General features: G+C 37.6%; 1 protein-coding gene across 2 annotated transcripts in view; it reads right to left on the bottom strand.

Annotated features, from left to right (window-relative positions):
• The window catches only part of CWC27 (CWC27 spliceosome associated cyclophilin), a 111,638-nt gene that overhangs the window by 38,581 nt on the left and 56,630 nt on the right, over window positions 1-16,427 (bottom strand). The gene's annotated exons all lie outside the window — the stretch shown is intronic.

Genomic DNA, 16,427 nt, shown 5'->3' with positions numbered 1-16,427 from the left:
CAGTCTCTACGTGTCCCTTACATCTTTGAAGCATAGATCCTTGCATACAGAAAATTTAACTCAGGTTTCATATATTTTAGCTATTGGCTTGCAGCCAATGATGCAGTTGCCTCCTGTCCCTGGAAAGTTTCTGTTGCTACAGAGGCATAGCTTTGTCTACTACATGCTTTGTCTCACTGCTTGCTCTGTCCTGTTGTGACGCTGCAGGCTCTTCTCCTCTTACTTTTCCTCCCTGTTTCTTTCTCTCTTAGCCACTCTCCCTCCACTTCCTCAACACAGAGAGGTACTTCCAGAGCAGTCTTCCCACCCTCCACACAGAGAGGTACTTCCAGAGCAGGTGTAATTTCCTCCACTGCCTACTTACCGCTGTTTTAAAGGGTGAAAATAAACAAGTAACACGCAACTGCTCTTTCTCTTCCTAAAATGGCCTTGCTAATGTTGCATTCAAAATCAAAAAGTATTTCCTTCCTAAATTTTGAAAACAGAAAAGCAGCTCATTCTTTAAAATGGTAACACTTTATCTCCACAGCTTGTGAAGAACGTTACAGTGAAATTGCTCAAGTACTAAGCTGGATTCCACTTAGCATAAATTTCTTCTAAAACTAGACAACATGGACCAAATTACCTATTGCCCATGATTTGTTTTTATAGCTTTTGAAAGTAAACTACTTTTTATGTAAATGAAAGCTGTAACTTTCCACATGCTGGCTAGCACCAGCTTATATGTAAACAGCTTCTAACCTTTTATCTGAAGTTGCTTGGGCTAATTATTTTTCTATAATTACTACAACCTCTTAACTACATGACCCTTAGTATCTTTTTTCTGACTGAAACATCCTGAAAGATAACAGCTGTTAAACAACTTTACCAATAGTCTTATACTATTCTAGAGCCAAGCACAATAGCCATATCTGTCTCAACCATCTATTCTGTATTCAAGATAAAGCAAAAAAATAACCCTGTGTATATGTGTGTGTGTATAAGCATGTGTGCATACAATATATTTAATATTTCCAAAGGCAAGAATTACTGATCATATTATTTTTCTTTAAGTAACATTGCTAACACTCTCTGGGAGACTTAGCTCCTAAAAGCACTATTAAACAAAAAAAAAAAAAAAAAGTTCAACCAAAAAATTACCTGTTAAAGTAAAAAAACTAGAATGAAACAGCAATATAAGAAGAATTGCTCAATTTTCCCACTCATATCAGAGTTGACTGAAATCAATATTAATTCTGCAGAAAATTGAAAAACATCTAGCCAAACAGTTTCCGAACTGTGCCACTCCCGAATTTTCAAATTTACTTGTTCTGCAGAACAAGTAAAACATTCTTACTTTCTAGTAAGAAAATATACTGTTCTCTTGATCACCACTCAGGCTTTGAGTTAGTTTTAAAGGAAAGGATGTTCTAGTTTTAATCACTTCTGTCTGCTTCAGAACTTCCTACAGTATTTCCACAGTCAAATGTGGACTTCAAAATCAGACATCCTGATGGGTTCCAACATTCCTGTAGGGCTTTGCTAAATGTGTGTCTGGTATCATACTTTTAACTCACCAAAGAATGCAAGGTCATTACTACACTGGGTACTAACATTATTTTCCACAATTACTCTAAATCCACCTCTTGGTCACTTGTTTCCGAATTGTCATTCAGCAGTTCTATTATCCTGCAGCTACAACCTGCCTTTCTGATTTCCAATTCTATAAGCTGGTATTTAGTTGTACTGCAAAGTGGTTCTTATTGCATTGTGGTAGGTATTCAACTTAAGTAATTTGTAACAGTCTGTTCTTATGTACCCCATTATTTTCCCACAGAGACTGTTAAAAATAAAAGTAAGAATATCAGTGGCTTTTAAACAAATGTTTGACACAAACCTACCTACCTGCACTTTAAAAACTGTATCAACTCAGTTATTGTTATAAATAATAATAAAAAAGCAACCCCTTTTAAACCTCCATCATCCCCTCCCTTCAGTTTCCCTCAAAAGTAACATAGTTACCTACTACTGGCAAAATTGCACTAGTCAGCTATAGTTACAACTTCAGTCTATTTTTTCTGCTCAATAGCATAGCGAACAACACTACAGCTCATTATACGTCATTGTGAGTGAAGCAAGTCTAACCTGTCTTCATCTCTCTCCATCACACCTTTTGCCATGATTACTGTGAAATTATCAAAATTTTTTCAATTTGTAGTAAAAATCAACACCAGTTGCAGAAATGCAGAAAGCACTGCATTTTCACCAAGGTTCTTAGACTTAGGCCTGCTACAAGAAAGTGCTTAATTTTAAAAGATACTGCCCAATGGAAGTTAATTTTTTATTCCACTTTTCCCCAGAAAGAACAAATATGTATTGAATAATTTTTCATTTTCTATATAAAAATTTTACCACCTTACTATAGCAGATGATTTAATATATAACCTTCCTTGAGAATTTTCTCCCTCCTTTATAAATGAAACTGCTTAAGAATGCCTCTTTGCTTACTTTAAACATCATGACAATGTAATCCATATTTTGCTCTTTCTTGTTAGTATATGTGTTTTAATGTGACACATTCTTAGCCATATCCTTTTTATTTTTCCCTGATTTCCTATTTTTTTTTTTAAATCACAATGTGTCCTTCCCAGTCTGACTTTATTACATACCTCATTTGGATATCCCTGAACAATTCCTATATTTTGATAACTTCATTCTGTGTTTCATTTCCCAATACACTTATGCAAATTAATTGAAATGCTGCATCCAGAGAGTAGTGGTCAATGGCTCCATGTTCAATGGTCAACACCGTCAAGTCCTCCTCAGAGCTGCTCTCAAGCTGAATCCAACCAGCCTGTATTTGTACTTGGGATTGCCCCAACCCAGGTGCAGGACTTTGCACTTGGCCGTGTTGAACTTCATGCAGTTTCCACTGGCTCACCTCTCAAGCCTGTCCTGGTCCCTCTGAATGGCTTGTCTTCCCTCCAGCTTGTCAAGCACACCACACAGCCTGGTGTCAGTGGCAAACTTGATGAGGTTGGGGAAGCGAGGTGGTGGAGTTGCTCTTTATGTGAGAGAGCAACTAGAATGTATTGAGTTTTGTGCAGGGGCCGATGAGGGGCAAGTTGAAAGTCTGTGGGTAAGAATTAAGGGGCAGGTTGGTGTGGGTGATACAGTTGTGGGGGTCTACTACAGACCTCCAGATCAAGATGAGGAAGTTGATGAGGCTTTCTACAGGCAGTTGAAAGCAGCCTCACAACTACAGGCCCTAGTCCTCATGGGAGATTTTAACTACCCCGATATCTGCTGGAAGACTTACACAGCCAGCCTTTCACAGTCTAGGAGGTTCCTCCAGTGCATTGATGATAACTTCTTAATGCAAATGGTGGACAAGCCAACTAGAAGAGGAGCGCTCCTGGATCTTGTATTAACTAACAAGGAGGGCCTTGTTGAAGCAGTGGTGGTCAATGGCAGCCTTGGATGCAGTGATCACGAGATGGTGGAGTTCAGGATCCTGTGTGGAAGGAACAGAATACCCAGCAGGATCAGAACCCTGGACTTCCACAAGGCAAACTTTGGCCTCCTTAATCAACTGTTAAGGGAAGTCCCATGGGACAGGGTGCTAGAAGGTAAAGGGGCTCAAGATAGCTGGTCAACATTCAAGGACCACTTCTTGCGAGCACAGGATCAGAGCATCCCAATGGTTAGGAAATCTAGTAAGGGAGCTAGGAGACCTGCATGGTTAAAAAAGGAACTACTGGGCAAACTCAAGTGGAAGAGGAAAATCTACAGATCATGGAAGGAGGGGCTGGTCACTTGGGAGGAATATAGGTGTTGTCAGAGGATGTAGGGAGGCAATTAGGAAAGCTAAGGCCTCTTTGGAACTTAACCTTGCAAGTCAGGTTAAGGACAATAGAAAGGGCTTTTTCAAATACATAGCTAACAAATCTAACACTAGAGGCAATATTGGCCCTCTGATGAACGAGGTGGGAGCCCTGGTGACAGAGGATTTAAAGAAGGCAGAGGTGCTGAACGCCTTCTTTGCCTCTGTCTTTACTCCTGCAGGCTTTCCCCATGAGCCCCAGATTCATATAGCCCCAGAAGAAGTCAAGATAGAGGAGGAGTTTGCCACGGTAGATGAGGATTGGGTTAGGGATCAGTTGAGTAATCTGGACATCCATAAATGGATGGGTCCGGATGGAATGCACCCAAGGGTGCTGAGGGAGCTGGCGGAGGTCATTGCTAGTCCCCTCTCCATCATCTTCGGTAAGTCATGGGTAACAGGAGAGGTGCCTGAGGACTGGAGGGTAGCAAATGTCACTCCAGTCTACAAGAAGGGCAAGAAGGAGGACCCGGGTAACTATAGACCGGTCAGCCTCACCTCCATCCCTGGAAAGGTGATGGAACAACTTGTTCTTGTCACTATCTCCAGGCATATCAAGGATATGGGGGTCATCAGGAGCAGTCAGCATGGTTTTACCGAGGGTAAATCATGTTTGACTAACCTCATAGCCTTCTATGAGGAAATTACTAGGTGGATAGATGATGGTAGAGCGGTAGATGTGGTATACCTTGATTTCAGTAAAGCATTTGACACCGTCTCTCACAGCATCCTTGTAGATAAGTTGATCAGGTATGGGTTTGGTGATCAGGTAGTGAGATGGATCAAGAACTGGTTGAAAGGAAGAAGTCAGAGAGTTGTAGTCAATGGGGCAGAATCTAGTTGGAGGCCTGTGACCAGTGGAGTCCCTCAGGGGTCGGTACTGGGACCGGTGTTGTTCAACATCTTCATCAACGACCTGGATGAGGGTATAGAATGTACCCTCAGCAAGTTTGCTGATGACACTAAGCTGGGAGGAGTGGCTGACACACCAGAAGGCTGTGCTGCCATTCAGAGGGACTTAGACAGGCTGGAGAGTTGGGCGGGGAGAAACATGATGAAGTTCAACAAGGGATAGTGTAGAGTTTTGCATTTGGGAAAGAAAAACGCCATGCACCAGTACAGGTTGGGGGCTGAGCTGCTGGAGAGCAGTGTAGGAGAAAGGGACCTGGGAATCCTGGTAGACAGGAGGATGACCATGAGCCAGCAATGTGCCCTTGTGGCCAAGAAGGCCAATGGCATCCTGGGGTGCATTAGAAAGGGTGTGGTTAGTAGGTCAAGAGAGGTTCTCCTCCCCCTCTATTCTGCATTGGTGAGGCCGCATCTGGAGTATTGTGTCCAGTTCTGGGCCCCTCAGTTCAAGAAGGACAGGGATCTGCTTGAGAGAGTCCAGCGCAGAGCTACAAAGATGATTAAGGGAGTAGAACATCTCCCTTATGAGGAGAGGCTGAGGGAGCTGGGTCTCTTTAGCTTGGAGAAAAGGAGACTGAGGGGTGACCTCATTAATGTTTACAAATACGTAAGGGGTGAGTGTCAGGGAGATGGAGTTAGGCTTTTCTCAGTGATGACCAGTGATAGGACAAGGGGTAATGGGTGGAAATTGGAGCATAGGAGGTTCAAGGTGAATATACAAAAAAATTTTTTTACTGTGAGAGTGACAGAGCACTGGAACAGGCTGCCCAGAGAGGTTGTGGAGTCTCCTTCACTGGAGACATTCAAAACCCACCTGGATGCGTTCTTGTGTGATGTGCTCTAGGTGACCCTGCTCTGGCAGGGGGGGTTGGACTAGATGATCTTTCGAGGTCCCTTCCAACCCCTAAGATTCTATGATTCTATGATTCTATGGTTGCGCTCAAGCCCACTGTCCATGCTGCCAACAAAGACATTAAACACCACTGGTCCCTGTACTGACCCCTGATGAACTCCACTCATCACTGGTCTCCATTTGGACATCAAGCCATTGACCACAACTCTTTGAGTGCGCCCATCCATCCAGTTCCTTATCCACCAAGTATTCTTTTTCTTAAGTTTATTAATTATAATTTTCAATGTCTGTTATATCATTAACATCCATGGTCATTCTAGAACTAACAGGTAGACACCTTGATATTATCAGAGACAATGAGGCAGAACTACTCTTCAGATGATAGCCTTTGGTATTGGCTAGATGCTCTTGAAAAATGCATAATATTGTGTTTGGGAACTCTAATTCAAACTTAAAGTATTTCCAAAGAGAGAATTCTGTTGATAAAACAAACATTTAAAATGTCATCTCAGCACAGTTAACTGATTTGCAGAATGTGTGGAACAGTCAAGGGAAAAGTCTGCTCTACAATTTCAGTTTTTAAACCTTTTCTGATATTCCCTCTTCTGCCCCTTCAGGTACCTGCAGAACATAAAATGCATGGAATGGAAATTACCCCATCTGGCATGTAGATCTGAGATTTTTCTAGGGTTCAGACATCTTTTTTTTTTTTTTTTTTTGGTCTGGATTGGATTACATTACTGTTCATCTCTGGGACTGCAAGAATTTTACAACTGTAAAAATGAGAATGCAAATAATGGGTTTGGAATACACACTGTTTCTTTTTGCCAGCCTGGTTTTGCTGTAGGAGTCAGGCATGTGTCTCTCATCTGCAAATGGTACATTGCAGTGGTGTCTCAAACAAGATGATGATATAAAAATGGTGGAAGACATATTCAGCAGGTCTTGACACTGGAAACTTGCCAGCTAAGTATTTCAATAGCTGGCCCTTGTGCTAATGCTAACAGTTAATGCTGGCTTTGACTTTAACAGTACTTCGTATATTTCAGCTTGCAATTAGTACTATAGCTTTGTTTGAAAGACTTCTGCACTAAAGACTTTATGGATGAATTACAAGTATTTCCACATTTTATCTAGGGCTACTGAAAGATTTCAATGCTGAAATCTAATAGGACTGGCGTGTTTATTAAAGACTACATGGGCAACTGTTTCTGTCTTTCCATTTCCATACATCTGAATGTAAATAAGCAGATCCCATAATTAAGGCATCAGATAATTGGCACACTTACTTTAATGTAATTATGCATACTGGACTATACACTGTATGTCAGCAGTCTCAGTACTGAGCAATGAACTCTCACAGGCTGATGAAGAATGTTACCATCTTACTCTGTTGGGAGAAGCTTAGCAAACAGCAGGGCCCACAGAATGAGCATGAAGTATAAACTTGGACAAGAAATAGAAAGATACTAAGGGAGAAGCAATATATTTCATTATGGCAGCTAAGACACATGGAGAGGGGAAAAAACCTCACAGGTTTCAGGGCACATGAGCTCGACTTTGGCTAGTTTATTTTTCTTCCACAGTTTGCTTAATAAAAGGTATCAGCTTTCCCTGAAAACTTTCTTTGCTTACATTGTTCTGCCACCAGTTACACTGCCAGAAATGGCAGATGTATGCATTACGGCATATATAGATGCATACATCATAGTTTCAGCTTTAGGGTGATTTTATGCACTATCTGTACTTCTAAGATCACAGCAGATGCTTGAACAGGGAATTTAAATTTTATCCATGTAAGAGAAGAACCTAACTTTGGCTAGTGTAAGGCTACACTGTTAAACTAAAACCAACAGCAAAACTGGAGGACACTGCCAGCACCTCTCACCCAGGTCAATGGTATATCTATCTGGATTACAAGTGCCTTTTTTCTTTTTTGTAACAGCATGCCACTTCAGTCGTTCGGAGCTGTTGTGATTATGAGGTTTCCCTGCTCTTCTGTCGCTTTTGAATGATGGCTTGCTAGATGAATTTTTGTTTTAGTTCCTTACTGCATGATCCTATCACTGTTAAGTTTTACCCTATTTCTTTCATTCAAGCTTTTGAGATAATCCAATTTTCCATTAGATTATTCCTAAATTATTCCTATCTCATTAAACACCACCTTAGATGGTACTATCTGCATGCTTTTTAAACAAACTTCAGGTTTTGTTTTTATATGTAAAGTATTACTGAAAACCTGAAGAGCTGTCTTAATATGAAATGAAATTAATGAAAGCTTTCTGTAAAACAGAACAAAGTATTAGATGCGATGCAAAGCTCAGAAAAAAAAAGGGACCAGAAGGGCAAGGAATTAAACAGCATGACTAAACAAGGTTTAAAAGGTTATTCAAACCAAATAATTTTGCATCTGTAAACCTAAAGCTAGGGCCGTCAGAATAGATTATAGAAGGTCATAGGTTAGAACACGTATAAAAGGGGCTATGATGAATTTTAAAGAAGAAACAGCTGGAGGTATTAATGCTAAAATGATTTAATTAATTAAACCAAGAAAACATAAAAGAAGGAAGAGGTCACTAGGTCACATGGGATTAAAGAGAATAAGAAAGTAAAAGAAAACCACCGCTGATAAGATAAATGATTGATTTGTGTCAGCTTTCTCAACAGAAGATGCTAGGGAGATAACTCTCTAAGAACCTGATATGATAAAGGTGAGACAAGACCAGAAACAGAGGTGTCAGAAGAAGTGATATTAACCAATTGAAGTGTAACAAAGCTCCAGAGCACATCCTCTGTACAGAACTCAGGAATGGCTGTTCCATTAACCAACCTTAAAACCAGTGTTTTGTCAGATGAGCAGACAGTAACAAACACTGAACCTTTAGAACAAAAGAGATGACCAAGAAAAGCAGAGGAAAACCTCATGGTAGCTTCTCTTCAGTAGCTTTAAGTAACAAATAAAATAAACAAAGTCTTTATGTTGCCTCACTAATCTAGTAGTTTAATTCCAATGTCTTAGTGAAGGTGTGGATGAAGTTAACAGACAACAAGGTGAACAACTTCGGATACTTAAAGAGCCTTTATAACAAACCTTTAAATAAAACCACAACCCCCCAAAAAAACAAAACAAAACAAAACAAACCAACAGAAAGCAAATGGTGAGAAATGGATTGGATACAAAGCACACAGTGGAAAAAATTAGCCAAACTGAGACACGAATAAACACTTAACTTTCAATATGGCAAAGTTCATATTTCAAGTTATATACTCTGAAAAAATGGAGTCAAGTACATGATGGTAATATTTCTGGAAGATCCAAAATTAGAAGCTCAGTCAAGGCCCAAGAAAATGTGGTGATTTCTCATCGTTTTAACTTGGGAATAGAAAATGGAACAAATGGCCACTATCAGGTTCTCAGAAATTTTTATTAAATTCTGTGGCAGAACTGAAGGACACCCTCCAGAAATAAACGCTTGTACAACTTAACACAGCTCTGAAGTGTTCAGAAGAGAATGAGCTCATGAAAAGCCTCTAAATTTTACTACTGACAGCTCAATTAAGACCTCTACTAATGTAGTTGTGGAAAACAATAACATAAAAGCTACACTTATTAAGGAGAATAATACAAAATCTATTACAGTGGCACTACTAGAGACAGCCAGTACTGCTCAACTTAGAATACTATAAACAAAACTAGATATCCCATGTGAAAATGGCCAGCAGAGTAATACAGGAAACTCCAGAAAAGATAACAAAGATTATTTCCACCATAATAAATTGTCCCTGACATGAGTATGGAGAAAAATTTAATCATTCATTTCGGAAATAAAATAAGACTGATGAAACATGAAAAATGTAGGAAAAGCACAAATACTGCAGAATTCCAGTATCTTTGGAATCTACTGAATATTCCAGTATCAAGAAGACACTCAGTAATATTTCAGTAATTCAGAAAAAAAAAATATTTTCTGGATAACCTCTTTGGAGTAAAAACCTTCATATTATTGAAAGTGTCTCAGACATTTACATGAAAACAGGTAACATGTATTTATAAAGATTTAATGATAAAAATTAATTTCAGCAGGAATTCCTTGGGACCATCTAATTATACATCAGCTTGTGTTTTGCTGATGGATTCCTTTCCCACTTCTATGAGGCAAAAACACTGGGGACAGCAACATATGCCTAATAGAGATCTTCCTCTCCAAGTCTCACTCTGACTATTTTATGAAAAGTGTCATCGGTACTCATGATTACTAAGTACAAAAATATTTATATCAGAGCTTTCAAAAGAAAGTAACACAAGGAATTATGGAAATAGCTTTATATATACTCAATTAATACCGGTTTATCACAGGACATTTAAAAATATCTAAATAGACAGATTAAACTAAGAGAACAATATATGCCAATTACATACCACTGTTTCTTGGACTGGATAAAACACTTGCTCTGAGTTTTGCCTGCTGTTTCCCAACATCTGATAAAAATTTATAACAGATGGAAATGATTGCAAAGTGAACAGCACTCCCTTCATGTTCTCCATTCTGCTGATTTAATCACAAACACACTGAATCTGATAGTAATGAAACAACAGACTTGCTGATGAGATCACCAAATGGCTTCCACAAAAACCTATCTGACATTGTAAAATATAGTCACTGCAGACACGCAGAATCCTTTTCTGACCTGTCATATCATGTGTCTATACAAAATAGTAAATTCTGTCCTAAGAGCAGCCTTAAATAAAACAAATCGTTAACTTCACTTTATTTGTAATTATATTGAAAAGCCAGATTCAAAAAAGACAATCTTGCAAAAAATGTTTCATAGTTAGCTGGCCTACACATTTCTAGATTTTAGCATCCTTCTCCTTACAAAATATCATTCCCAAGTGAGTAGGCTCTGCAGTCTCCATATAATGTGCACTTTAAAGAAGGATATCATATTCAAATGGTCAGCTAGTGCAAACTACAACTGAGAATTCAGTTCACAGTAGTTAGCAATTTTAATAAAGCAAAAAGCATGTGCTGAGGTGTTTGCACGATCAATGTCAAATTGTCTGAAAGATCAGCTAAATAAGCTGCTAAATCTACCTATTGTACTCCTCCACAGGCAAGTAGAGATTCTCTTTTTCACTAAGACTCAAAATGAGCAGATCTCTGAAGAGAAACAAAATAACTTAATTCTTCTAAAACCTTAACATGACATGAAATTGCTTTTCTATACATAAAAATGTCATCAACTTAATGTCAGTTTAAAGACTGATTTAGAGAATATTTCAAGTCTAGAAGTAACCACTGAGCCTTACTCAAAGCTAACAAAACCATGTTCTTTCCAATAATACTATCTGAGCCTTAAAAGATCTAACAGGATTCATCCAGCCAGAGGATCCTTCCTGGCTGCCTCCTCTTCTAGGGGCTCCTCTGATTCAGACAAGAGAGAGCAGACTGGAAAGAATTTTTCTGGCAGCAAGAAAAAAACAAAAAAACCTAGCTGGAGCACTGCCTTTCCCAAGCCCTTGTCACATGAAGGGACCACATGCACATGATGCGACAGGGGAGGGATGCAGGACTCTCTGGGAAAGCCAAAAGCCAGGATTTTCCACTGTCAGAGTAATTTCTCTGGGTTACATTGTACTTGTTATCCACGTATGAGGGGTTCCTGAAGACAGAGAGTGCTAGATAGGGGCTGGATAAAATGCTCTGGTAGCAGCATCCTGCTCCTTGTTTTCCTGTTCCTGTTTTTGGCAGAAAACACTGGCATACACACAGTAAATTAAGCACTTCAGGGAACTAATCTTCAGAGATGCACTGTACAATGCATTGAGAGTAAGCCAAGTAATATTTCGGGAATTCTCTATCTCTGGAAAAACTGTAGCTCACTCACTAGTCAAGCACCATAGGTCAGCCTACAAACGCTTCTGCATGAGAACACAAGATTCCTTAAGATGACTTGACCAGGGAAGCTGTGGAATCGCCCCCCCCAGCCATGGAAGTATTCAAGGCCAGGCTGGATGTGGCTCTGGTGTAGTGGGAGGTGTCCCTGCCAATGCAGGGGGTTTGGATCTACATGACCTTAAGGTCCCTTCCAACCCTAGCCATTCTATGGTTCTATGATGACCTTTTAAAAACCCCTTGCCTTATTTTGTTGATGGAGGAGCAGACCACTTTCAATTGAGACTTCAGTGAGAATGGGCCATCAAGTCCCTCTGGTTGTCCAGTAAAAGAAGAGAACCATCATGTCTCACCACTTCTAAAGTTTTTTCATTATTCAGAATCCAGACATTAGAGAATGTGACTAGAGACGCTGGATATGAACACTTTGTATGAAAGGCAAATTAGACTGTAAACAGAGATTTGAATGAGCCTGAAAATGATATCCAAACAAATATAGGTCAGAAATGTCTTCAACAAAATTTAAGCTACAGGTATTATTAACTGTTTTTCATACGACAAGGACTAATGGGTAATAAAATGAAACTGAAAGACAGCAGATTTAAAATAAACAAAAGGATATATTGTTCACACTGCTTACAATAATATTGAGGAATGTATTGCCACAAGACATCATACAGACCAGAAGCATGTACAGGTTCAAATCAGCTAGGTCTATTCATAGAAGAAAAATTCACTGAGGTGCATTAAACACAACAGCCCAAGTGAACTTTGTGACTAAATAAGTCTTTAAACTTAAGATCGTTGGAAACAGGAAATGTTACCCAGTATTATCTTAGAACTATCCTGCCACTGTAAGAGACAGGATGTCTTTGCTCTAATCCACTACAGCATATTCTTAAACCAATTACGACTTCTAAAAAAATGATATTTGTTTCTTTGAATTAGCAGCACATAAGTGTGGAGTAATACTTTATATACTGGAGAGGTCCCTGTCTAAAGGTGCTCAGATTTTTATTTTTTCCTTTTTTTTGGATATAGTATCTTTTATGTAAAAATAATTCTCCTCAAAGAGAGCAATCTGCCATTTTCTGGTTTTGAATGGAGGGAAAGTAAGTTTTTTCACAGCTGTAAGATCATTCTCTTCTTTATGTAACTGTAAATGTTTGACGTAACTTCAAAAGCAACAACTGTGAGATACCAAGTAAAACAAAAAGAAAAAAAAATAATTTGTATGTAATGCATGAATGGTTAAGTATGGCAGGAATTTAATAACCATTAGATGGATTTTGAAATATAATGAAACTCTTGACTCAGTATTTCGGACCTGTGTGAAATTCTTCCATATTGGACACTTAATGCATGACGGTTATGCCATAGCTGATGCAGTTATCCAGCAAATGTTTAAAGACTATAGAATTAATCACACCGACGTATGCAATCAGAAAAACTCCCTCAGCTTCCCAGCGTGATCAAGCATATATTTCAGTGTAACTAGCATATTCTGTACATCTGATTTTATTTCAACCAGAAAAATCAGCCAACAAATTAGCATCACAGTAAAGCTAATACAATAGAATTCAGAAAATTACAGTGATAGTTCCTAAGCAACTATTAAAATCTGTGAAGTCTGCATAGAACAAAAGTAAGGTCCATTAACTCAGAGTTCCAGAAACACAGTCTGAACTCAAGCTTATTTTACAGCAGCATATTTGAGCTGATCGGCTCCTTACCCCAGATGGATTTCACATTCTTATGAAGTAGCTCCATCTCTAATCCCTTCCCTTTACCCATTCCCTTCTCACATGAATTAAGAATGGCTCCAAAATGCCTCTTACATTATTATCCCACATCTGTACATCAATTAAGCATAGACTGTATGTGAGCCAGAAAAAACATTATGAGACCTCTTTAGGCTGAATACAAAAGCACTTTAAATTGAGCTAAAGCAAGTTTAAAAAAATTTGAATCAAATAGCAAAGATGTTTTATTTTTGCAGTAGATCTCAAACTGGACCTGAGTCATATGATGTAATAAAAGCCCACTTCAGATGATCATCTCCCCCCCCAGATGCAATTGAAAACATTTATTCTGATTTTAAAAGCAAATCAGGTAATTGACTAATAATGAATATTATTTGTATCAAATAGATTTTATGATGCTCAGCATATTTTTTATTCTAGTAGCCATAACACAGATTGGCATAATTAACTGAGTTAATTACTTCTGTTATAAGTAGAAATCTTCTATCCTGCACTTTTGTACTTTGTTTTACATGTAAATAGTTCCAATGTGTTATTCAAAGTATAGTTTAATTTATTATACCTGTATCTCAAAAAGAAATGAAGTGCTAAAAAAATCTGGCAAGACTATTAATTGTGTATTACATTGACTGAAAATGTGAAGGCTGAAACACTTCCAAAGATGCAAGTAAAGTCAAGCTTACATTTGACCTTTCACAAAACAGGTGCAAGTTGATGGGAGTTTTATCCCATGTACAACTACTTCAATCAACAAGTACCCTGCAATTTTAATCTTTCTAAGTTTCAGTCAGTTGATTTTTTGTCCTTACTAGTCTAATTTATTATAAAACAGCTGTCTGTTTTATATGTTCTATTTAAGCTGACATAGACAGTATTTTTACATTTAGTACTACAAGAACAGTTCTTGTAACAATTCCACCATTGACAACAATTTGATCAATGCTGAAGAGGTCACCTATTTGTCAAATAGAAATATTTTATGAAGAAATATTTTTATCATGTGTAAATATAGTACTTGATTTGAAGAAAACTAAAAATCTTCTGAATAATGCAACTGCTTTACTGTTGCTTAAATCATATAGTACATAATACACCTAATATACTGTTAACAACTTACATAATACCCTCATACGCTATCAACATTGTAATGTTTTACAGTTTATAAAGTAATGCAAATTACTTACATCTTAAGTTCCATTATACAGACAAGAATATCAGTTTGGTTGTAATACAAATGAAATAGTTCCATGATCTGCTGAAAACAGTGCTCATTTAAGAAACAATAAGCTAATAACTGGACCTATGGAACACAACAACTGTGTGGCATCATCAACAATGTTTTCAACAGTGTTTTAATTAAATATGTAAAGAGAAGTGTGAGCATTGTTTTGCGAGAAGTTCTTAAGAGTTGATAGGAGTCTGTTAGTCCAAAAAGCTTTCAGCATCAAAAGATACACTATCACTAGCCTGCTGTGAATTTGTATCTACTTAATCAGATAAAATATTACAGTCTACCATTATCCCAATAAAATTCAGTGTTTGAGAGACAGCTAAAATAATGCTAATATCGGCACTTAGAAATCAAAGGGTGCCTTTCCTTTTTACGTTTTAATTTTCTTACTAAAACTACTGGCAAAGAATATTTATTGCCTGCCAAGATAAATGAAGAAAAATAATATTATAAAGAAAAAGAGAGATCACAGCAAGAAGCAGACTTACTGGAACAACATAAAATTACAAAATTTTCAAAAATTCCTTTTACTGGGGTACCTCTTCTGTTTTAGCTTCTACATTGTACCTGCTATTCACTGCTACAGTAACAAAGGTCACTGGAACACAGAGAAAGGGTCACATAGTCTTCAATACTACTTCTTCCTCATATTTTAAAAAAACAACCAACAAAACAGCAAGCATCTTTTAAAAAGGCTTTCTCCTTTCTACCATAAAGTGCATGAGTAACAAAAATAATACATTTACAGTAATGTAGGTTATATAGCTACTAACAGGAGTACCAGTTACTTCTATTACTATCAGCATTTTGGAATCTGATTTTCATTTGTTGATTAGTCAGTAACATCCTATTCCTGTTTTCACTGAACTACTAATGATTATCACTAAATATTCTCAAATAAGGAATGCCAGTTCAAACGTTCTACATAAAACTCTCTCATGCCTCTTCTGTTACCACAAACCAAATTTTCACAACAGTTTTGAGAGTTCACCTGATTTTTTCCTTTTTAAAAATAAAAGTATTTTGATGGTTATAAATTTAAATCAACAGTTACTCCTCATTCAAGCTATCTGTAACAAAATTTTATCCTAAATATGTATCTGTAATGCCCATTTTCCCAAAACCACTTAATCATCTTAAAAAAGATGTCAGATATAAGTGAAAGGACAGTATGCTCAAGAGTTCATATTCTAAAGAGTTAAATGCAGATAAAAAAAGTGGATAACACTTGAGGGAGGGCAGTCATCTGACTTGAAGAAAACAATATAATGGATTTAGGAAATACACCAGAGCTAATAGACTATTCAGAAGAACTGAAGTTTATTCTTGAGGTTAACAAGCAAGTATTAGATGATACTGAGAGAGGGACTTTGTTGACACATTTTTTTTTAATAAAAAGAAAAACTTAAAACATATGTGGCAGATGGCCACAGTTGGGAGGCTGCAAAACCAAAGCAGGGGATTCAGCACATATTTTATTAACTCAATTTTCTCTTCAGCTTTGCAGTTCACCTTTAAAATAAAAGCTAAGATTCTGCTGAAAACAGCAAAATTTGTGGAAAATCCACAGGGATACTCCAAATCCTCAGGATTTGTGGATTTTCTGTTTGAACAGATTTTTATTGTTCCTGTTGATTGCCCTAACACTCACTTTTAGGCACCAGGCTGCTTGAGTTATGTTATCTGTGGGCATTTAAACAGTACCAGCAGGTAGCTTAACTTTCCAAACTCATTTTTCCTAGGAGGTAGAATGCCAAATAACTGGTTGGAGAGACATGAAAATGTAAAAGAATGATCTTATCAGTTTTGTTAATTTAACTTGGTTTAATAATTGCCACTGACTTGTTAGATATATAAAGTTATAAAAATATTTTTATATGGACTGACACCTCTATTTTCATTCTTTTTGTTA

This window comes from Apus apus, chromosome Z (genome assembly GCF_020740795.1).
Source record: "Apus apus isolate bApuApu2 chromosome Z, bApuApu2.pri.cur, whole genome shotgun sequence".
Classification (NCBI taxonomy): Eukaryota; Metazoa; Chordata; class Aves; order Apodiformes; family Apodidae; genus Apus; species Apus apus.
Note: the sequence above shows the minus strand (reverse complement) of the source record. Positions and strands in the feature narration are given on the sequence as shown.